Here is a 24,331-nt window from a genome sequence, read left to right as displayed (position 1 = left end):
GCGATTATAACCCACAAAATAAAATAAATAACCCCGAATCTTTTGATATAAATAAATCATTGAATACATTTTAAAATCAGGGGGAATAAAAGAATCTTCAGTGCAGAAGAGTGGTAAATAATTTGTGCAGATCCCCTGACTTTAAGGAGGTGGAACAGAACTTTCCACTCCTCATATGTGGATTGTGCACAATGACTTTTTCCCAAAGATGACAATACTAAAAGAGAGAAGAAAAGACTAATTTTAAAGTGGAGAAACCTCACGAACAGTACTTCAGACCACGGGATTAAGGTTGACATGCACAGCGATAAATAATGTTTGTAGTATGTACAAAGTTTTACATAGGTAAAACTCTATGATCTTATTCCCCGAAACCCATAACTTCAGTCTAATCATGAAGAGCATATTAAAAATGCAAAATGAGGTTGTGCTGCAAAATACTTCCTTAGTGATCTTCAGAAATGTAAAGGTCATCAAAAATAGGAAAAGTCTGGGAAACTGTCACAGTCAAAAGACACCTAAAGAGACATGACAAATGTAATGTGGCATTCTGAATGGAATCCCACAACTGAAAACAGACATTAGGGAAAAACTGAGTGAATCTGAATAAAGCACGGACTTGAGTTAATAATTGAGTTAATAATTATGTGTCAATATTGGTCCATTAATCATGACAAATGTACCATTCTAATGCAAGCTGTTAATAATGGAGAAAACTGGCCGGGTGCAGTGGCTCACGCCTGTAATCCCAGCACTTTGGGAGGCCGAGGCGGGCGGATCACAAGGTCAGGAGATCGAGACCATTGTGGCTAACACGGTGAAACCCCATGTCCACTAAAAATACAAAAAATTAGGCGGGCGTGGTGGTGGGCGCCTGTAGTCCCAGCTACTCGGGAGGCTAAGGCAGAAGAATGGCATGAACTTGGGAAGTGGAGCTTGCGAGCTGAGATTGCACCACTGCACTCCAGTCTGGGCTACAGTGCAAAGACTCTGTCTCAAAAAAATAATAATAAAATAATAATAATAATAATAATAATAATAATAATAGAGAAAACTGAGGCCGGGCACGGTGGCTCATGCCTGTAATCCCAGCACTTTGGGAGGCCGAAGTGGGCAGATCACAAGGTCAAGAGATCGAGACTATTCTGGCCAACATGGTGAAACTCCATCTCTACTAAAAATACAATAATTAGTATTTAGGCTCATAGTGGCGTGTGCCTGTAATTCCAGCCACTTGGGAGGCTGAGGCAGGAGAATTGCTTGAACCCAAGAGGCAGAGGTTTCAGTGAACCAAGATCACACCACTGCACTCCAGCATGGCAACAGAGCAAGACTCTGTCTCAAAAAAACCCAATAATAATAGTAATAGAGAAAACGGAGTGTGGGTATTTGTGCAAAATCTGCTTATAATCTTTGCCATAATTCTGTAAACTGTTACGAAGTAAAACTGTTCTGAAAGGTATGCTACTAAAAGTAAATCAAGGTATACCTACTTAATATAACAATACATTTTAAGCTTCTACTATGTAAGAATTTGATGAAAATCCAAAAGAACATATTTTGTAAGCTATTGAACCATAATCAAACAGAAAGAGCAAAGTTTGTTTGAAAGTTATAGCACTGACACATCATCTGCCCCCAAACCAGAACATATTCTAAATTTATTAAAGACTGTACTCATGGGCCAGGTGCAGTGGCTCACACCTGTAATCCTAGCACTTTGGGAGGCCAAGGCGGGTGGATCGTGAGGTCAGACGATCGAGACCATCCTGGCTAACACGGTGAAACCCTGTCTCTACTAAACACATACACACACACACACACACACACACACACACACACACACACACACACACAAGACTGTACTCATGGTATTCCCATTCCAGTCTCTGGACTGTGAGAAGAAATAAAAGCCAATTCAATGTAATGCATCCTCACAAGTACCTTCCATGAAATAAATAACAAGTGACCACAAGGTTTCATGAATTTTAAGTGTGAACACAGTGCACACTTTGATCAAAATTAATGATAATTTTAATAAAACAACATTGATATTCATTCATTAATCAGAGTTTATGGTCTATTATTTGAACTAACAGAATTAATTCAAGTTGGAAGAACTAACCTGAACTGCTGAAGTGAATGAAAATTTTGGAATATTTATGTCCTTCTGATAACCTCATTATGCAGAAAAACTTTGTTGGAATGGAACTTTTAAAAGACCTCTTAATAAGTAAATATCCAAAGCAGCTAATAAATAAATGATATCTTCTTCTCTTGGAATGGATACTTAAATGGTCACAAATAATAACAGACATGATTAGAATGAAAACATCTGATTTTATGTGCATTTGACAACGTGATTCCAGGTTTGAAATTCTGAGAGAATGATATTTTATGATTTTACAGGTATATGTGTTATTTTTCTATGTTCTCTCTCATTCTTTCCTTCTTTTCTGTGTATCATATCCTTAGAGATCCCAGTTCCCAGCAGTGGTCATCATATTGAGTTGACAGTGCTGTATCTTAGTAATGGAGTTTTAATCATATTATATGTTTTGGTGGCAGTCACTGCAGGTTGCAGAGTTGATACTGTTTTCAGACTTTGTCTATTCAAGTTACTAAGTTAGCAGCCACTTTATGGTTCAGTGTCAGTGACAATTTCAACTAATCAATCTTCGATGGAACTTCAGATAAAAAATGACAAAGATAAATTGAGGCATGTGAATTCCCCCCCGCCCCACCCATATCTTAGCCCTCTTACTGGGGAATGGCAAATATGTTTGGATAAGATAATACCCTGGAGGGTCTACTGCCTGCAACAGCTATTTTCAGAAAATGATTCCCGGCTGAACTCTGTTGTCTGACACTTACACTATTCTGAGCCTTTCATTCACCCCAACCCTGCTCACTCTGTCTCTGGTTACCCTCAGTGAGCCAGTGCTTCCATTTTACTTCAGTTATGCCGCCATGAAAACTGTTATTTTCTCTTGGTTGTGCCAGCATTCATGCCTTCTATTGTTTAATGAGGACACATTAGGAGAAAGAGGAAAGAGTGAGGGGAGGATTTGAGCACCAATGATGTGTATCTTCATCATCTGTTATTGGTACTCTTATTAACCTCTACTTTGTAAAAACTTTGATTTGAAAAAGTTAAGTAACTTACCCAAGGCGAAAAACTTTTGTCCATTTTTTTCGTATCATGATAAATATAGACTGATTTTATTGCATCTTTTACTGCTCAGGGATGTCACCTATGAACATTTCAACAAATACTTTTTTGCACCTCCAATATACTGGTTATCATTTCAGGCACTGGGCAGATTGGAAACAAACAAAGCAAAATCTCTACTCTTCTTGACCTCATTCTACTAATCCGACAAGCAAAACTATATTAAAAGAAAATGCAAAAAGAATCCCAACTCTTCATTTTTATGTTTTATATTTAGAAAAACTGATGATAAGGAAACAAGTCAAGGATGACTAATGGGTTTCTGGCTTTGAGCGACTGGTTAGAAAATGATACAATATTCTAAAGGGAAGGAAGTGAAGAGCTCGTTCTTTTTCAAAATTTCTGATTTTGGTTCCTCAACTCAATTTTAATGTGCTTTGTGAGATTAGGTAAAATGCTCCTTTGTATTTCAACAATTGGATCTGCTTTGAGACAACTCAGGTTAATACATGATCCTGACTTTTCAAGTCCAGATCATTTTTATAGAAGATCTGTGCTTGTTTTATTTAAATATTGATTTTTAAAATGTTATTGTTTCTAACAATGGTTCTATTTATTTTGTTGAAAAAATACACATAAAATGATTTGATTTCCAACATCCATCTCTGAAATTCTCTGTATAGTTGATCTCATTCTGACCCTAAGCTGATATTTGCAGCTGCATCTCCACATATATTTTAATTCTCAAACCAAATATAACTTCCTAGAGTTATTGGCTGCACAACCTGCCAGGAAGCAAAGGAAAAGAGAAGTTGAGCAGGGGAGGCTAGTCCTATGAGATTATCGACTCCAGATGTTCCAGTTACTCCTTTTGGGGACTTTATTGACTTAAGTTATACAAATCCTCCTCTATAAATCCTTACTCAGTCATGTTTGGCAAAGATTGCATTCTGTTTCTCCCAAAACACCTTTATAAACTCATAGTAGAGTTCACACCTAATAGAGGAGGAAGCAAAAATGTCATGATCACATTAAATCTTATGGAGTTTTAAAAAGACATAGTTAACTGATTTAATTTTTGTCTACTGAGAGTTGAGGTATGTCAATACAGCACAGCATTCCAAGGCATTTCATGTTTTAAAAATTTTTTTTTCATAGAGCAGTAAACCATTCTGCAAATTAGATGTGATTGGAATGATGACTCCTAATTATGTTTCCTACTTAAAAATATTTACCCTTTATCTCAAAATCATAGCCTTCTCAATACTCCCCTTGATTAAATTTTATTAGAAACTTTAAAAAGCAGAACCTACACATTTTAAATAATTATCAGCACATTTATTTTAAATCAAATGGTTCTGCTACATCAATCCTGTATATCTGTCATGTGAAATTAAATATGAAGCAATAGTGTCTTAATTTTACCCTTTTTGACAGTTTTCATCTGTGAAACTTTGATGAAATGGATGCTGTTTTCCAATCTTTTCATAATGTAATGCGATTGCTATAATTTTTGAGGAATTTTTTTGTTATTTCTTTTCTTTCTTTCGTTTTTTTTTTTTTTTTTTTTTTTTTTGAGACGGAATCTCACTCTGTCGCCCAGGCTAGAATGCAGTGTTGCGATCTTGGCTCCCTGCAGTCTTCACCTCCTGAGTTTAAGCGATTCCTCTGCCTCAGCCTCCCAAGTAGCCGGGACTACAGGTGCCCGCCACCATGCATGGCTAGTTTTTGTATTTTTAGTAGAGATGAGGTTTCACCATGTTGGTCAGGCTGGTCTCAAACTCCTAACCTCGGGTGATCCACCTGCCTCGGCCTCCCAAAGTGCTGGGATTACAGGCATGAGTCACCGTGCCCAGCCTATTTCTTAATATAATTAGCACAAAAGTATAACAAGTAGTTGTATATCATTGTCATCCAAGGAGTCATAGCATATGATGAAATATCAATGAATGCTTAACTCAAGGAAAGTAAGAGACCTAATGTGTGGGTTCACAATAATCTAGAAAAAGTGCACAAAAAGTATTTTGAGAAATCTAAAGTTCTTATTTCACGAAGCAGGCATTCTCTAGCTTATCACTCTAAGGCCAAAAGAGGGTAAGTTCTGCCCATAGCATAGTTGGAGAAAACCTGCAAGTAGAAAGAGGTAAATATCCTGCCTTCGTGTGGAGGAACATCAGCTCTGTGAAGTGTGCAACAGGAATCTACTTATTCTCAATTGATTTACTATATAACAACTTGCTCAAAATAATAGTAGCAACAGCATATGCCAGTATTCATGCTCATACACACACACAGACACACACCCATACTTATGTATGTTTACATACAAATGAAATAAATGGTAATGATGAAACAAAGGAGAGAGGAGTTCAAATTACTTTGTTACTTGCACTGCACGTGAATTGGTAGGTATAGCATTAATAAGAATGAGCGTGGGGCCAGGTGCAGTGGCTCACGCCTGTAATCCCAGCACTTTGGGAGGCCAAGGAGGGCAGATCACCTGAGGTCAGGAGTTCGAGACCAGCCTGGCCAATGTCGTGAAACTCCATCTCTACTAAAAACACAAAAATTAGCCAGGTGCAGTGGCAGACACCTGTAATCCCAGCTATTCAGGAGACTGAGGCAGGAGAATTGCTTGAACCTGGGGGGAGGAGGTTGCAGTGAGCCAAGATTGAGCCACTGCACTCCAGCCTGGGAGATAGAGTGAGACTCCTTCTCAGAAAAAAAAAAAAAAAAAAAAAAAAGGAAAAAAAGAGAATATAGTTAAACCCAATAACACCATCAATCAATTGGATATAATGCACATGTATTGACTACTTTGTCCAACAACAGTAGAGTAAATATTTTTGAGCTCACAGGAAACACTGACCAAGATAGATCGCATTTGAACCTAAAACCTTAAGTTTAAAAGAATAAAAATTATACAATGTCAGTTCTGACTACCACAGAATTAAACTAGAGATTAATCACAGAAGTATGACTGGAAAATCCCCAAATATTTAGAGATTAAACAACATATTTCTTTTTTTTTAAATTTTTTTTTATTATACTTTAAGTTCTAGGGTACATGTGCATAACATGTAGGTTTGTTACATATGTATACTTGTGCCATGTTGGTGTGCTGCACCCATCAACTCGTCAGCACCCATCAATTCATCATTTATATCAGGTATAACTCCCAATGCAATCCCTCCCCCCTCCCCCCTCCCCATGATAGGCCCCAGGGTGTGATGTTCCCCTTCCCGAGTCCAAGTGATCTCATTACAGACTGGATTAAGAAAATGTGGCACATATACACCATGGAATACTATGCAGCCATAAAAAAGGATGAGTTTGCGTCCTTCGTAGGGACATGGATGCAGCTGGAAACTATCATTCTTAGCAAACTATCACAAGAACAGAAAACCAAACACCGCATGTTCTCACTCATAGGTGGGAACTGAACAATAAACAACATATTTCTAATTGACACATGACTTTAAGAAGCAATATTGAGAGAAATATAAAAATATTTTGAAGTAAGTAAAAATGAAAATACAATCTAGTAAAATTATGGCGTTCAGCAAAGATAGTGTTTAGAGGGAAATTTACAAGTTTGAATACATATCGTAGAAAAAAGAAATCAATCATCTACGCCCACATCTTAGGAAACTAGTAATAGAAGAGTAAATTAAATCCAAAGTATACAGAAGAAACATAAAAAACTAGAGCAGAACTCAATAACATTGAAAATATGAAATCAATAGAGAAAATCATTGGAGCCAAATGCTGGGAATTTGAAAAGATAAATAAAAATCAATAATTCTATAGGCAGGCTAATAAGAAAAAAGAAAGAGGGCACAAATTACTAATGTCATAAATGAAGGAAGGGATGTCACTACTGATCCCATAAACATTAAAAAGATAATAAAGGAATATTGTGAACAGCTTTTTGCCCGCAAGTTAACATAAGTGTAATAGGCCAATTCCTTGAAAGACACAATTTGCCAAAACACACAAAAAGAAATAGCCAAAGGGTATTAAAGAAAGTTGGTCAATAATAAATAACTTTTTGAACCAGAAACCATCAGGCCTAGATACATTCCTTGATAAATTATACCAAACATTTGAGGAATAAATTATACCAATTATCTGTTTTCTTCCAGCAGATAGAAGCAGAAGGGATACTTCCTAACTCATTCTAAATTGTCAGCATTGCCCTAATACCAAAACTAGACAAAGATGTTACAAAAGACAACTATAGACCACTACCTCTTATGAAAACAGAGACAAAATATTTAATAAAATATATGCAAATCAATCCAATAGTACATAAAAATAATTATATAGCCTGACCAAGTGGGATTTGTCCCAGGTATGCAAGGTGGCTCAACATTCAAAAGTCAATTAATGTAATAAATCACTTGTATGTAATGTAATCAAAACAGACTAAAGAAGAAAACTCACATGATCACATCAATAAACAAACAAAAAAAATTTAATAAAATTCAACACCCATTTTATCTTCTAAAAACACTCAGCAAACTAGGAGTAGAAGGTCCTTTTCCTAATGAAGACAACTACCAAAACCCTGCAGCTAACATCATACTTAATGGTGAGAAAGTAAAGTACCTTCTGCAAAGATATTTCCTGCTACCTCTCCTTTTCAACATTGTACTAGAAGTCCTAGCTAATGCAATAAGACAAGAAAATGAAATAAAAGGAATAATGACTGGAAAGCAAGAAATAAAACTGACTGTATTCACAGATTACATAATTATCTCTCAAGAAGATCCAACAGTACTGACAAAAAAGCTCCTTGAACTACTAAGTATAGTATTTCTTTATACTAGTAATAAATATAATTTACCATTTAAAACACAATGTTATTACTTTAGCACTCAAAAAATTACGTAAATATAGCTATAATAACTATGCTAAAAATTGATACAAATTATGTACAAAATGAGGAAGACTACAAAACTTTGATGAATAAAACCAAAGGTAAACTAAAACAATGGAAAGATATTTCATGTTCATGGAAAGGAAGACAATATTACCAAGTTCTTCCCAACTTGATTATAGGTCCAGTGAAATCTCAAACAAAATTCTGGAAAGATTTTTTCAATATATTGACAAATTGATTCTAAAATTTATATGGAAAAACCAAAGACCTAAAATAGCCACAACAATATTGAAGGAGAACAAAGTCATTATGCATTTGTCAAAATCCATTGAATGTATTAACACTGAGAACAAACCCTAATGTAAATGGTGATATGTCATTGGGATGATAATGGTATGTCAGTGTAAGTTTATCAACTGTAACAAATGCAGCACCCTGGTGTGAGATTTTGATAGTTTAAAAAAAGCTGTGTGTATATGGCCCATGAAGTAAATGCAAAACCTGTATCTTCTGCTCAGTTTTGCTATGAATCTAAAACTGCTCTAAAAAAATAAAAGTTGGAGAACTGCTTTTTTTTTTTTTTTTTCATAGAATCTTGCTTTGTCACCCACGGCATGATCACAGCTCACTGTAGCCTCAACCTTCTGGACTCAAGCAGTTCTCTGGCCTTAGCCTCCCAAGTAGCTGAGACTACAGGCAAGTACCACCATGTTCAGCTAAATTTTGTATTTTTTGTAGAGACTGGGTCTCACTTTGTTACCCTGGCTGGGCTCCAACTACTGGGTTCAAAAAAGTATTGTGACTGCAGGCATGAGCTACTGTGCCCAGCCAAGTTGGAGAACTTCTTAAAAATGTTTACTATTTAAGTTTTGCTATAGCACAAGGTGCCTAAAGGAAACAGTGAAAAATACGTTTAGAAAGTTATACATAATCCAAATTGTGACAGTCTTAAAGAATTTTAAGTTTTATTCTGTAAGCAGTGAAGAACCATTGAATGAACAATTTGTGGAATAGTCTTCTCTAAGATGACTAAAGTATTCAGAGAGACCAGGCATAACTTTATGTGTTCCACATTCATAGTTCAATTCATTTGCAATAACAAGACATTTCAGAAATGAGTTGGAAACCTTGGTTCATTAACAATTAGTAATTATGATGCAAAAATAGGCTGGTAAACAACTTATTGACTAATAAAAACTTACTTAGATTACTTAGATTTTTACAGTGTCCAAAATCACCACAGTTCTGGATAGAAATGAATAGTGTATTTGCTTTATGTACTATTGAATTTTTCTGTTTCCATTAGAGTCATTCATATATGTAATAACAGGAAAATGAATCTGTAAATAGTGTCTTTTATAGTTTTTTTTAAAGAATTGTTAGGTATACACGAGCCATTAAATAAATGGGGCTAAAAATGTCTTTACAAATCATACTACTTATTCACATAACAACTGGGAAGCTTATGGGAGCTTCAGAAAATTGAGTGATTTAAAATGAATAATACATATTATAGGCAGTCAATAGCTGTTAAATGTTTAATTTAATCATCAAGCAAATCTCCATTTTAAAAAATGAGGTGTTATTTTATCACCTATCAGTGGAAGAAAAATATATAACCAGCAAATTTCATATTATGATTTATTTCATAATTGGTAATTTATTTTATTTTTATGAATTTAGCATTTTTTCTTCTAAATTTGTATTAAATTTAAACATGTAACTAGGGCATTAAATTGTAAATGATGTAATTCTCATTTCACCAACCCAATTGACATTAATAATTTATGCTAGAGCTGTTGGCTTTGTGTAGTTTTCCAAAAAAGAAAAAATCCTGTTTGGTGTGCCTATGTATGATGTCACCATTACCAAGTCATTAGTCACTTCATCAACACCCTCATAAAGAGTCAGCTAAGCTTTTCCAGAGCATAAGAATGGTGACTAAAAATGCCTGTTGTAGAAATATCCAGTTTATAATGTTCTAGTAGAGTGTATATTGACAATAAACCACCAGAGCACAGGGAAGAAAGGAGACACTATGAGATGCAGAAAAATTAACTGAAATGGTGTAATATGTGAAAGTGGTTCACGCAGGGCCTGCTATAGACGAGACATTCAGTAGGTTTTTAAAATATTTTTTTCTTTGTCCTTTTTTCAAGGAATAAGAAGTGAAAGTTCTTTTGAAAAAATTGTATGTTCATTGGCAGAAATTGGTCTCATTTGATAATGTTTTGCATATTAAATAATTTGTAAACTAGTAATGCTAAAATTATCCCTACATGGTGTCAAAACATGGAACAAAATGGGATATAAAAATTACTCATGTTTGGCTGGGCACAGTGGCTCAATGCCTGTAATCCCAGCACTTTGGGAGGCTGAGGTGGGGGGTTCACAAGGTCAGGAGATGGAGACCATCCTGGGTAACATAGTGAAACTCCATCTCTACTAAAAATACAAAAAAGCAAAATTAGCCGGGCATTGTGGCAGGTACCTGTAGTCCTAGCTACTCGGGAGGCTGAGGCAGGAGAATGGCATGAACCTGGGAGGTGGAGCTTGCCATGAGCCGAGATCGCGCCACTGCACTCCAGCCTGGGTGACAGAGCGAGACTCTGTCTCAAAAAAAAAAAAAAAAAAAAAAAAAAAATTACTTATGTTTAGCTAGTAAAAAGTAAAAAGTTGTATAGATAAGGATTGTATTTTTATGCCAGTGAATTATGATGTACATATAAAGTCTATCATGGACCAGGCACAGTGGCTCACACCTGTAATCCCAGCACTTTGGGAGGCCGAGGCTAGCAGATCATCTGAGGTCAGGGGTTCGAGACCAACCTGGCCAACATGGCAAAACTCAGTCTCTACCAAAAATACAAAAATTAGCCAGACATAGTGGCTCGCACCTGTAATCCCAGCCACTCAGGAGGCTGAAGGATGAGAATCGCTTGAACCCAGGAGGCAGAGGTTGCAGTGAGCCGAGATCACGCCATTGCACTCCAGCCTAGGCAACAGAGCGAGACTCTGTCTCAAACAAACAAACAAACAAACAAACAAACAAAAAAGGCAGGGTGTGGTGGCTCACGCCTATAATCTCAGCACTTTGGGAGGCCAAAGCAGGTGGATCATGAGTCAGGAGTTCAAGACCAGCCTGACCAACATGGTGAAACCCTGTCTCTACTAAAAATACAAAAATCAGCTAGACAGGATGGTGTACACCACAGGTGTGCACCTATAGTCCCAGGTACTCGGGAGGCTGAGGCTGGAGAATTGCTCGAACCCCAGGGTGCAGAGGTTGCAGTGAGCCAAGATCGCGCCATGACACTCCAGCCTGGGCGACAGAGTGAGACTCTGTCTACAAAAAAAAAAAATAATAATAAGTCTATTATGACACGGGGAACTACATAAACGGTGAAAATGTTGTCATCTCATGTTAAGATCTATGACAGGTTTTCTGTACCCAGAAACATTTAGTAACATGTACACCCAATACATTAATTTATTGTATATTTTGAACCTAAGGGAAACTTAGCCCTAACTGCTCCCTCAATGGGGTCAGATGCAGATTTGACTGTTCTGCTTGGCCGTGGTGGGGACCCCCTTCATTCTTCACATCTTTAGGTCCTTCTTTCTTAATAAGTGCTTAAGGAAAAATAATAACCTTCAATAGGCAGAGAAGAACAGTTTTGTGGTCAAGGACATTTATGTCTTAAGTCCCTACTTAACATCATTAATCAAATTCTCAAGGCTTATTTCTAAGAAACCAGAGAATGTCAAGGGTCCAAGACTGAATCTTGATTTTTCTATTCCAAGCACCAGATTCCTTGTGAAGACTATAGTCAAAAATAAAATCTGTCTACTTGATGGTTGAATTTATTTCTGCCTAATCACCTAATCAAACACACCAATTGAGGATCTAAAATTTTGTGTGTGTGTGTGTGTGTGTGTGTGTGTGTCTGTAATTTTCAGTAGTCTAGAGCTACAGACCTCCATTACTTTAGCCTTCTAAACACAGATTTTACTGCCAGTGAATGACTTAGTAGAGTAATGGAATTGTCTGACTTAGCTGGAAACTTGGCTTTTCTCTATTCATATGTGACTTAGTGTTCCAGCAGTTCTTGTTTATAACATGTTAAAACTACTGGGCAAACTTTACATGCGATGGAAAAAATTTCATGTACATCTGTAAGCCCATATACTGAGGTGGGTGGCATGCAGGTGGAAAGGTGTGGAGGAAAATGTTAATTTCCATTTTTCTCTCTGGGGATGCAAGCATTTAGCATACAGCACTAGGAGCCTCATAAGTTATTATGCTACATGTGAGACTATTGTCCTCTTCAAAATAATACAGTGTCTGAGAAAGCATTAAACTCTAAGAGCAAGAGAAACTGCTTTAAAGTCATGAAATTTTAATGAGACATTTGCTGAGGCAAATGTCTGAAGAGGGTGAAAATTTCAACATTCACAGAGCTAAGAATATAATTCAGGTGTTTTGGTGATAGCTGGCACAAAGAAAATAGAAACAACTTGTATCATTGACCAGCAACAGCTTGCTGGGGTGTGATTGAACTTCTTGTTGCTAAAAAATCTAATGTGAGTATGAAAAACAACTTAGTACGTTTTCCTTGATCCAGAAACATCACCATGTGGACTCAATTATATCTGGTGTGACGGGATAGGTTCTTCAAGTCCCAGTGGCCTCCAAGTGTGCTCTAAGCTGATTATCTCTGAGGTCATGGGACAGAACGGTGCCCAGACCCAAGTAAGATGCTCAAGTCACATGGCTTGCTAAATCATACAGCAAGATGCAAGGAGAAAGAGAGGAAGTAGATTCATAAACTTAGGAAAGGGAGCTAGCAAAACGAGAAGACCATGATACCTGAACTCAGTGTTACACAACCTTCACGTATCCTGTTTCTCTGACACATAAGCCTGCCCTGCGGTGGTGTGGTTTCAAGGTCCAGAGTGCAGGGTGAGCAAGGGGCTTAGTAAGGGCCCTGAAGCTAGCACTCACTTCCTGCCCACAGAGAGGCACATTCAGGGACTCCTGGCCAGCAGCTGGGGCTCACTGGAAACTGCTGAGATGCTCTGGGATTTGTCTGCACATCCCAGGTAGGAGACGTATGGGGCCAGAATGGAGGTCACCAAAAATTGAGGAAGATCTAGTGCCCCATAACTACTTAATGCTTCCTTAGGCCTTTTCTCCCCTCCTATCCATGTTCAACACACTTAGGCTGAACTTACTTTTCTGAGTCTAATGATTCTCACAAGCTACTGACTATTCTACAGTCAGCTTTAAGCCCTTAATTTGTATCTCTGTGTTCTATAAAATAATTCAACAATCTCAAATCATGTAACAATTACACTCTTTTAGGTTAAGATGTCAAAATGAATAAATCATAAAGTAAAAATGTGGATATTTCCTTTTATCACACAAAGCTTACTACAGGAGTTTTTGCAGGTTCTTGTAGCTATCTTGCACCTCCCAGGATTCTCCTTCGCAGCCTTTCCCCATCACAGGAGTCGTGTAGCCAGGGGCTAGAAGTATAATGAGCAGCTCCCAAGATATCATAATATTTCTCTTCTGTCTGCTCTCCTCCTCCTCTTTCTTTCCAGCATCCTCTCCTCCTCTTTCTTCTTATTCTCCTTCTCCACTTTCTTTTCCTTCCTTTCGTTCCTTCTGGTTAATCGTGATTTGGGAATTTTGGGTTATATACTTGCAAATCATTTACCCATTAATCTTTTATCCAACTGTAATATATCTTACTTTATGTGAGTAATAGTGAGTAGAAACTCACCAGGTACTAAACTAATTAAAGTTTTTCCCATGAATTGAGAAGCAGCTGAAATATTGACTGCAGAACACTGCTTTAATTATGGTTCCTGCCCTCTAGCATTAGGTAAGTGTTATTGAGAGTCTGCTCGTTCTATTTTTGACAGGTTCAAACTTATGCAACACTGGCTGAGGATAAAATGTACATCAAGAGAGTAAGACATGCCAAAATACGGTTAGTCTATTTTTCTGTTTTATTTTTTGAGACAGAGTCACGCTCTGTCACCCAGGCTGGAGTGCAGTGGCACGATCTCAGCTCACTGCAATCTCCACCTCCCAGGTTCATGCGATTCTCCTGCCTCAGCCTCCCGAGTAGGTGGGATTACAGGTGTGTGCCACCAAACGAAGCTAATTTTGTTTTGTTTTGTTTTGTTTCAGTAGAGACAGGTTTTCACCATATTGGCCAGGATGGTCTTGATCTCTTGACCTTGTGATCCCCCTGCCTCAGCCTCCCAAAGTGCTGGGATTACAGGCGTGAGCCACCACACCTGGCTGGTTAGTTTATTAAAATAATAAATTGAAAAAGAAGTCAAAAATATATATTCTTGGCACAATGAATTCTAGATCTATATTAACATGATCAGACAGGTTAGTTAAAATGACAGGGAAGACCAAAACATATTTGTAGGAATATATGCTTCTTGGCCTTTAATGTAGATACAGTGATTTCTCTATTAGATGTGCTAAGCTAAGAAGTATAAAAACATAAATACCGCATAGAAATTACAATTCATATTTAAAAAGTAGTGCTCCTCTTCTTTCTCCTTTCATTTTTTTCTTTCATTGTCTTTCTTTTTTTGTCCTATGTTTTGTATTTAACCTGAACTAAAGAATGAAAGTGACATTATTACTTGGAGTCTTTTGTATTACTCCTTTAATTTAATCTAATTTAATTTAAAATTAATAATTGACAAACATTGCATAGGACCGCCTTTAATTTTAAATACCCAAATATTTAAAAATGTAAGCATGAATATTTAAATGAAAAACATTTAAATTTTAACACTTAATTGAAATATTTAAAACATATTTTGAAGAGATATATGTAAGTAACAGGATCACCAATGACAGAGGAATCTGGAAAGAACTTGCATATATACAGGATAAGGATGTAAACTGTGCAATAACTTCAGCTGACTTGGAGGGTATAGCTTATTTTTATTTTTATATTTTTGAGACAGGGTATCACTTTGTCACCCAGGCTGGTGTGCAGTGGTGCAATCTCTCCTCACTGCAGCCAATCTTCCCACCTCAGATTCCCACGTAGCTGGAATTACAGGCATGCGCCACCATGCTCGGCTTTTTGTACTTTTTGTAGAGATGGGTTCTCACTATGTTGCCCAGGCAGGTCTTGAACTCCTGAGCTCAAGCGATCCACCTGCCTTGGCCTCCCAAAGTGCTCAGATCACAGGCATGAACCATCATGTCTGGCTGAGGGTATAACTTTTTAATACTAGTAAGACAGCCAAGATTACCTTATTTTTGTAGGTATTCTTTCTTCAACAATCATATTGAACAGACAGAAGAAAATCTGGAATTCCAGCTCACTAAAAGCTGAGACCCTAATGTATACCTACAAGTAAATGAATTAATTTCTCAGGGGTGAGTAGTGGGATTTTTCTCTTAAATACGCATTACACGTATTTGAAAATAAATTTTCAAATATAATTAGCTTGTTTTAAACTGGTTTCTAATGGAAAAGATGATCTTTGGGTTTATTATTATTATTATTATTATTATTATTATTATTATTATTATTTTGAGATGGAGTCTCACTCTGTCTCTCAGGCTGGAGTGCGATGGCGCAATCTCGGCTCACTGCAAGCTCCAGCTCCGCCTCCCGGGTTCAAGCAATTCTCCTGCCTCAGCCTCCGGAATAGCTGGGATTACAGGTGCCAGCCACCACACCCGGCTAATTTTTTGTATTTTTAGTAGAGACATGATTTCACCTTGTTAACCAGGATGGTCTCGATCTCCTGACCTCCTGATCTGCCTGCCTCAGCCTCCCAAGTTGCTGGGATTACAGGCATAATCCACCTCGCCTGGCCGATCTTTATTTTAAACAAGAGATCATACCTACAGCCAATGAAACATCACACTTCTCAAATCCGTTTTAGTTGAGATATTAAACATGCTTATCTTAAAGTTATTATGATCGTGGTAAACAGCAGCACTCTCCTGCTCAGCTTCTTATGATTAACCAACTACAACACAGGCTTCACATACTCATTAGCAGCCACACAAAAGATTCTAATTTCTGCTTCTGGAGTAGAATGTTTAATTAAGTCACAAAAGGCAGTTTGCAATTAGTTACATTCACTCTGCTTCTTTATGCTATTACTTTATTTGCCAAAAGTTAAATAAAGCTGGCTGACTAGATCATCACCAGCTTGAAGCTCACAGCAGATAAATATCTTCCTAAGAGAGGGTGGTGTCCAGTGTCTTTACTAATTACATTGTAGTCTAGTTTACAGTGACCAATTTGAAATAAGGTAAAGTCTAACTCTTTTATCCATGCCTGTAGCATCCAGCATATATTAGGAACTCAGTAAACATTGAAGAGAAAGAAAAAAGAGAGAAGGGAAGGAGGGAGGAAGGGAGGAGCAAGGAAAGAAAAAGAAAGAAAGAGAAAATAAAGAAACAATGAATCGAATGAATGAATGATAATTGATCATTTAAGCCATCTGAATTATCTTTTCAATTAAGAAAAAACAGATTAGCTGAAAGAATGTTAGATTGCAAATTGAGTCCTGGGTCTAGGTGCAATGTATTTGAAAGTAATTACATAACCTGTGCAAGTCACTTTACTTTTCCTGAATTTATTTCTCACTGAGTATTTCTAGATGCTCAAGTAGAGCCTGAAACTCAATGTATTCAAATATTTTACATTCCCCTTCAAATTCAACCCAACTTCTGTACATTATTTTCCTATTAAAACATTATCATCAGCAATAGATTGTTTACAAAAATGACCGCAATTTTTCTCTTCCCTAAATCAGCAACTCTTGGCAATGTGGCTTTGCAGTTCCTCCCATGAAGACGTGTAGTCTATTTTCCCACCCTTTGTAAACAGACTGGCTTTGTGACTTGCACTCACTAATAGGATGTGGAGGAAATGATGACATCCTGGTTCTAAGGCTAAGGTTTCTTGTCTTTGCATGACTCTGTTAGTTGTTTCAAACCCCTGCCCAGCCTCCATGTGGAAAAGCCTGGACTAGCCGGCTGAAGGCTGAGACCACATGGAGCAGAGGCAAGCTGTCTAACTCAGGCTGCCATGATCAACCAGGTGTCAGTTGACCAGCAACTGACATAGGATGCGTGAATGATCACAGCTAACATCAGCCGAGCCAGGCCCAGTTTAGCTGAAATGCCTTGTTGACCAACATATTCATGAGCAATGAAAAAGTGTCATTTAAGCCATTAAGCTTTGAGGTGCTTTGTTATTCAGAAAAAACTAATTGCTACACTGCCCTTCTGGAAACATGAAACCACTCTGTACTTTCTTCTCTTTGGTCTTTATAAGTCATTCATCAGATCTTCTGTATTTTAATTAAAATGTCGTCGAAATGCAATCCCTGTTTGCAATCCCCTGATGCTCTTCTAATTCTGGGCTTCTTCATCTCTTGCCCGGGTTTCCTGCTTTCATTCTCTTCCTCTTCCAATCCCATCTCCAAAGCACCGTGTTTCAATCTAGAGATTTAATTATGTGACTCCTTTCCTTAAAAGTTGTCTTTGATTCTGTTTTCTATCATAATTAGCAGTGAAAGTTTCTTAATATTATGTAAAGCCTTCTCTGTTTTTATTTCCTTTTCTGTTGCTGAGTATATAACTTGTACTGTCATCAGCCTACCATATTCCCACAACACAAAACCACTCATCTTTAACTTCATAATCACAATTCCAAGCCACCACTCATGTTCTTTTTGCCTGAACTCCCGTATCTACCTTGTCTACCTGTCAACTTTTTACTTATTCTTTAACATTAATCTCAGATAAAAATCCACACTGAGATTTTCTTGGTTTCTTTCAAACAGAATGAATTATACCCTTCTCTGTGTGTCTAGGGCATGTCTGTCTAACCCAGAACTTCCTCATGCTCTGCTTCATTCACTTGTTACTATGCCTTTGTCACAGAGATTGAGTTCTTTAAATGCACAGACTCTAACTCCATCACCCTTTAATCCTTAGAAACAAGCACAGTCTTACATATAAGAGGCACTCAATACACATTTTTTGATGTACATGTAATGAGCAGAATTAAACCAACTTATCTGAAAAATGTAAAAATCTTGGTTTATCAAGATAGTTTTTTTTTTAAGGTTAAAACCTGTTTACCCTGTCTTAAGTAGTAACTTATTTATGTTTTGTGTGTCAATGCAAGTTGGTGACAAATTTTCCTGCGAGATTTATTTTGGGACAACCTGCCTTAATATTGGTTATAATCCTAAGGCATTTTACTATTACAGAAAATTGTAGGCAAAGAGAACCTACTAACATTGGAATTTATTAATCAGAGTAAAACGTGGGTAACAAGCCACAGTATTAATTACAAGTGGGGTTTTATAACAAACAGATCAGAATTTGTTATATAGGTAAAATAATGAGCTGTTAGAGCTTACTTAGTAGATAAACATCCTATGAATCTAATGGTATATAACAAAGTCCATTTTTCTTTTAGTTGATTTTCTGCTTAATTCAGATAAATCATCACTGTAGTATTACCTTCTTTCATTCATGCAACACATTTTATTTGTATTTTTAATTTATTATTTATTTGTGTGTGTGTGTGTGGAGGCAGAGCCTTGTTATGTTGCCCAGGCTGATCTTGAACTCCTAGGCTCAAGCAGTTCAACCTGCCTCAGCCTCTCAAAGTGTTGGGATTATAGGCATGAGCCACCACGCCTGGACTCAACAAATATTTGTTAAACATAAGCACACACTATGCAACAAACACTATTCTAATCCTTCAAATCAATTATTCTCCAAAAGAAGTAACTTTCTTTCTTTCTTATTTTTTCTTTCCTTTATCATTTCCTTTGACATTTTTAAGAAAACAATCCTTAGGCTTCCAGTTTATTTTAGGACACTCAGGATGTTCTCAGTTATTTTTTAATTCTCATACTCTCTCTTACATACACTAGTTATTTTTTACCCAGAATTTTAATATGTATAGTGTTTAAGATGATAACTGCTTAAGAAGTCTTATTTTAGTAGCTGTAACACATATCCACTGATTTTTGTTAATATAACATATCAGTCTTAGTTTATAAATCCTTTGATTTGGGATTAAATTGAGTTTTTAAAGCGTTAGTACCATTTCAGATTTTCAGTGAGAATATGATTGGGTTGTGCTAAAACAGAAATTTAATTTTTTTCTTTGAGATGAAGTTTTGCTCTTGTTGCCCAGGCTGGAGGGCAATGGCGCAATCTCAGCTCATCGCAACCTCCACCTCCCGGGTTCAAGCGATTCTCCTGCCTCAGACTCCCTAGCAGGTGGGATTACAGGCATGTGCCACCATGCCCAGTTAATTTTTGTATTTTTAGTAGAGATGGGTTTTCTCCATGTTGGTCAGGCTGGTCTCAAACTCCTGACCTCAGGTGATCCGCCCACCTTGGCCTCCTAAAATCCTGGGATTACAGGTGTGACCCACCATGTTTGGCCAGAAATTCAAAGTTTTATATATTTTTTATTTATCAAAGATTAAAATTATTATCTTAGAACATCAGTGACTATGGATAATGTTTGTTTTTGTAAATTGAATAATTAGGTCTCATATTCATAGTTCTATAAGCAAGTTATATTTATGTTTATTATTTTAGAAAAAGAAATATGTTTTTATAAGAATTAGAATTAAAGAGTGAATGATTAAGTATAATTGTCAATATGATTCAGTTAAGAGCTACTGAATATAAACATTATATTCAAAATAAAACTAATATCATAGGCAGACTATTAGTTTAGCAGTAGATGAAAACACTGCAAAGGACAGTGATTTAAGCCTTCACAACGATTCATAGTGACATAGAACGACATCAAATTTGTCAAAAGTTCTATTCAGTAAAACATGCAGTTTTTTCCCTTGAGGAAAGTAAAATAAAATAGTGTGTCATTTTAAGATCAGTTAAATACTAATATAAATTAATTGGGATCAATTTTTTTTCTTGGCAAAATGTATCGAAGTTGACTTTAGTCTTTTTTTTTATCTTGGGTGAAATTACCCAATATGTTTATCTAGGATTCAAATCAAAATCCAATAAATTATTCGTTTGCTTAATCTGTGAAAGAAGTTTCAGAAGTATGTTTTTATGTCAAGATTGATATTTAAAAATATTTTTCTAAAACATCATAGAATAATGTTACAAATGTCTTTGACTTTTTATCCTGCAAATTTAATTTGAAGATTTTTAAGGAGGAGGGTAATCCAATCCAACTGAGTTGTCCTCAAATTACTATCACAATGAGCTTGACTCACAGTTAAGCTTGAGTCTTTTTCCATAATTGTTATGACCCCTCTCTCAAAACACACACACACTCAAAGATTAAAGGAAGAATCCACTTCAAATCTGATTTTGGCCAGAGTTTTACACAGTTGGGGTATACTCCTACCATCTGAAGTTATTAAAAACAAACAAATCATTTACTCAATTTGTCCCTCTTGGAGTCTCTTTCCTGGTAGCAGCATTTAGAATCAACTGTGATCCTGAGTTCCCAAACTGGCCTGTTAACACAAACACGTTTATCAGTATTTGGCTCAAGGACAAAGCACTAAAACAACAGATGGAATCAATATTACATTTTACAAAGCAATTGCATCGCAAAATCAACAGTTCTTTGTAATGATTGATGGTGATTGTGTAAATTTCTTCTGCTCTCAGCATTTTCTTCTTATAAGAATGTCTAAGGAAGTGCCATAGGTGCTGGTTATGAAGTAGCTCTGATTAGGTATTAATTGGGTTTCATCCCAGGCTGTGATCAGTTGTGAATTAGTCACGAAAGAAGGTAAAGAACGGAAATAATTACCTGCGCCTTTTAATTAATGTACATATATGGGGATTCAGCATTTCACAATAAGATATTTCCCCAAACACCGCCCCCTGCAACACACACCCTTTTCTCTAGTTTCTCAATAATTTTGGTCAATGGCTATGTTCAGTGGCTCACATTGTTACGACTAAAAATACTGTTCACAGCTAAGCCTTTTATTACACCATGATTACATTTCCTTTCTTGTATATCTATGCACTTTTCCATGTTTACAAATTTCTTAGTTTGCTTAGTTATTTTTAATCTTACTCTTTCACTTATCACGTTGCAAAAACCATAAAATTTAAATATAGAGGGAGAGAACCTCAATGACTATAGATAATTATATAGAGAGTGTATTGTGTGTGTGTATTTTAAACAAGAAATACTTCTTGGCCAGGCACGGTGGCTCAAGCCTGTAATCCCACCACTTTGGGAGGCTGAGGTGGACAGATCACAAGGTCAGGAGATCGAGACCATCCTGGCTAACACGGTGAAACCCCATCTCTACTGAAAATACAAAAAAATTAGCCAGGCGTGGCAGCATGCACCCGTAGTTCCAGCTAGTCGGGAGGCTGAGGCCAGAGAATGGCATGAACCCGGGAGGCGGAGCTTGCAGTGAGCTGAGATCGCGCCACTGCACTCCAGCCTGGGCGACCTGGGCGACAGAGCAAGACTGTGTGTCTCAAAAAAAAAAAGAAATACCTCTCTTGCACGCACCTTCCATTCTCCTGCTCCAATTTTTATTGATTGTTCTCTAAACCTGCTACACCAGAGTCATCATAAATTTTCCTTCACCATCATTCAGCTATTTCCCTTGCTTTTTGTACTGTGTATTGTAGTGGATGTATTATATACAGGAATTATTCTATTTTGCTTTACTTCTTCATTCATGAAACATGTCTTCCAAGAGTAAAATTTTAAAGGCCTTATAAGCTTCTATGAATTGGTTATTATCAACTTTAATTTATAGTATGGCTTGGCATAGCATTCGAGGATGGAAACCAATTTCCCTCAAAATTAAAAGAGTGGCAGAGCTGGGCGTGTTGGTTCACACCTGTAATCCCAGCACTTTGTGAGGCCGAGGCAGGAGGGTCACCTGAGGCCAGAAATTCGAGACTACCCTGGCCAACATGGTGAAAACCCATCTCTACTAAGTATACAAAAATTAGCCAGGCATAGTGGCGCACGCCTGGAATCCCAGCTACTCAGGAGGCTGAGACAGGAGAATCATGAACCTGGGAGGTGGAGGTTGCAGTGAGCTGAGGTTGCACCATTGCACTCCAGTCTGGGCTACAACAGGGAAACTCTGTCTCAAAATAAATAAAATAAAATAAAATAAAATAAAATAAAATAAAATAAAATAAAATAAAAGTGTGGCAGAGACTAGATAAATGTTCACACATTGGCCCTTCTTCCTTTGTGGCATAATTTGCATTACATTTCTCATGTCCTTTGCAGACATCACCTTGTGGCTCAGTGCTGGCCAGTGGAATGTGGGACAAAGTGACATACAGACCCTGATGCATGTGTACACATCCTCCACATTCTCCTTTCTTCCTTACTTTGAGAGCTGAATACTGAAAATCTGGATGTGGATTCCAGGCCCCTTGTGAATAGAGGAGCCTCTGAAGGGGAAAAGCCTGGATCCTTGGGTGACTTCCCATGCTGGAGCTCCACCAGTTCACAGGAGTGTGATGTGAGCAAGAACGAACTCTATTATTTTATTTTATTGTATTACTATTTTTTGAGATGGAGTCTTGCTGTGTCACCCAGGCTGGAGTACAGTGGCGCGATCTCAGCTCACTGCAAGCTCTGCCTCCTGGGTTCATGCCATTCTCCTGCCTCAGCGTCCCCAGTAGCTGGGACTACAGGCGCCTGCCACCACGCCCGGCTAATTTTTTGTATTTTTTAGTAGAGACGGGGTTTCATCATATTAGCCAGGAAGGTCTCGATCTCCTGACCTTGTGATCTGCTCACCTTGGCCTCCCAAAGTTCTGGGATTACAGGCATGAGCCACTGCACCCAGCTGAATGAACTCTATTATTAAACACCACTGAGAATTTAAGATTCTTAGAGTTGCAAGCTTCTTTCTAGCTAATACAATGTCGTATAAATTTTAATTTTAAGAATCTTGACTGGACGTGGTGGCTCAGGCCTGTAATCCCAGCACTTTGGGAGGCCGAGGTGAGTGGATCACGAGATCAAGAGACGAGACCATCCTGGCCAACATGGTAAAACACCGTCTCTACTAAAAATACAAAAAAATTAGCTGGGCATGGTGGTGCATGCCTGTAGTCTCAGCTACTTGGAAGGCTGAGGCAGGAGAATCGCTTGAACCCGGGAGGCGGAGGTTGCTGTGAGCCGAGATCGTGCCACTGCACTCCAGCCTGGGCGACGGAGCGAATTGTGAATTAGTCACCAAAAAAGAAAACATTAGTCACAGAAAAAAAGAATCTTGGTAAAATCCACATAGAAAATAATTGCATTTCTCACCAGGCATAGTGGCTCACACCTGTTATCCTAGCACTTTGGGAGGCCAAGGAAGGATTACTAGAAGCCAGGAGGTTGAGACCACCCCAGGCAACATAGTAAGATGCCATGTCCACAAAAATAAAACACAAAAACAAAAACAGAAACAAACAAACAAACAAAAAATAATTGGGCATGGTGGTGCATGCTTATAGTCCCAGCTACTTGGGAGGCTGAGGCAGGAGGATCACTTGAGCCCAGGAGTTTTAGGCATTTCCCATCTTCTAATCCCACATAGACAACAAGATTTCCAGCTGCTTCTTCAGATGACTGGGCATTGTTTCCTAGCTTTTAAGTAAAACTAACATTTGGAAGTCCCTGCTGTATTGATGAGGGGTTTGAGTCCTAGCTCCCTCCTTTTACAGAGGCCCATGTCCTCTGTTCCTACAGGAGCATTAGAAGACAAGGTCAGAGGCTGCGCATGATGGCTCATACCTATAATCCCAGCACTTTTGGAGGCCGAGGTGGTCAGATCACTTGAGGTCAGGAGTTCAAGACCAGCCTGGCCAACGTGGGGGAAAATCCGTCTCTACTAAAAATACAAAAATTATCCAGACATGGTGGTGTGCACCAGTAGTCCCAGCTACTCAGGAGACTGAGGCAGGAGAATCACTAGAACCCAGGAGGCAGAGATTGCAGTGAGCCGACATCATGCGATTGCAGTCCAACCTGGGTGACAGAGAGAGCCAGTCTGAAAAAAAAAAAAGGACAAGGTTGTTGTTTCTACCCCTTTTATATGATCCATATGCTCTTATGTTCTGTGCCTTGCAGGCTTTCACTTCCTCTACCCATTTCAGCTTTTAGTTCTCTCTATACAGAGAGAGAGAGACAGAGAGAGAATATCAACCCAGTCTTCTATGTCTTCAGAAGTTAGCTACTCATCTTATTTTGAAC

Source organism: Rhinopithecus roxellana, chromosome 11 (assembly GCF_007565055.1).
Source record: "Rhinopithecus roxellana isolate Shanxi Qingling chromosome 11, ASM756505v1, whole genome shotgun sequence".
Classification (NCBI taxonomy): Eukaryota; Metazoa; Chordata; class Mammalia; order Primates; family Cercopithecidae; genus Rhinopithecus; species Rhinopithecus roxellana.
This window is presented reverse-complemented; position numbering follows the sequence as displayed.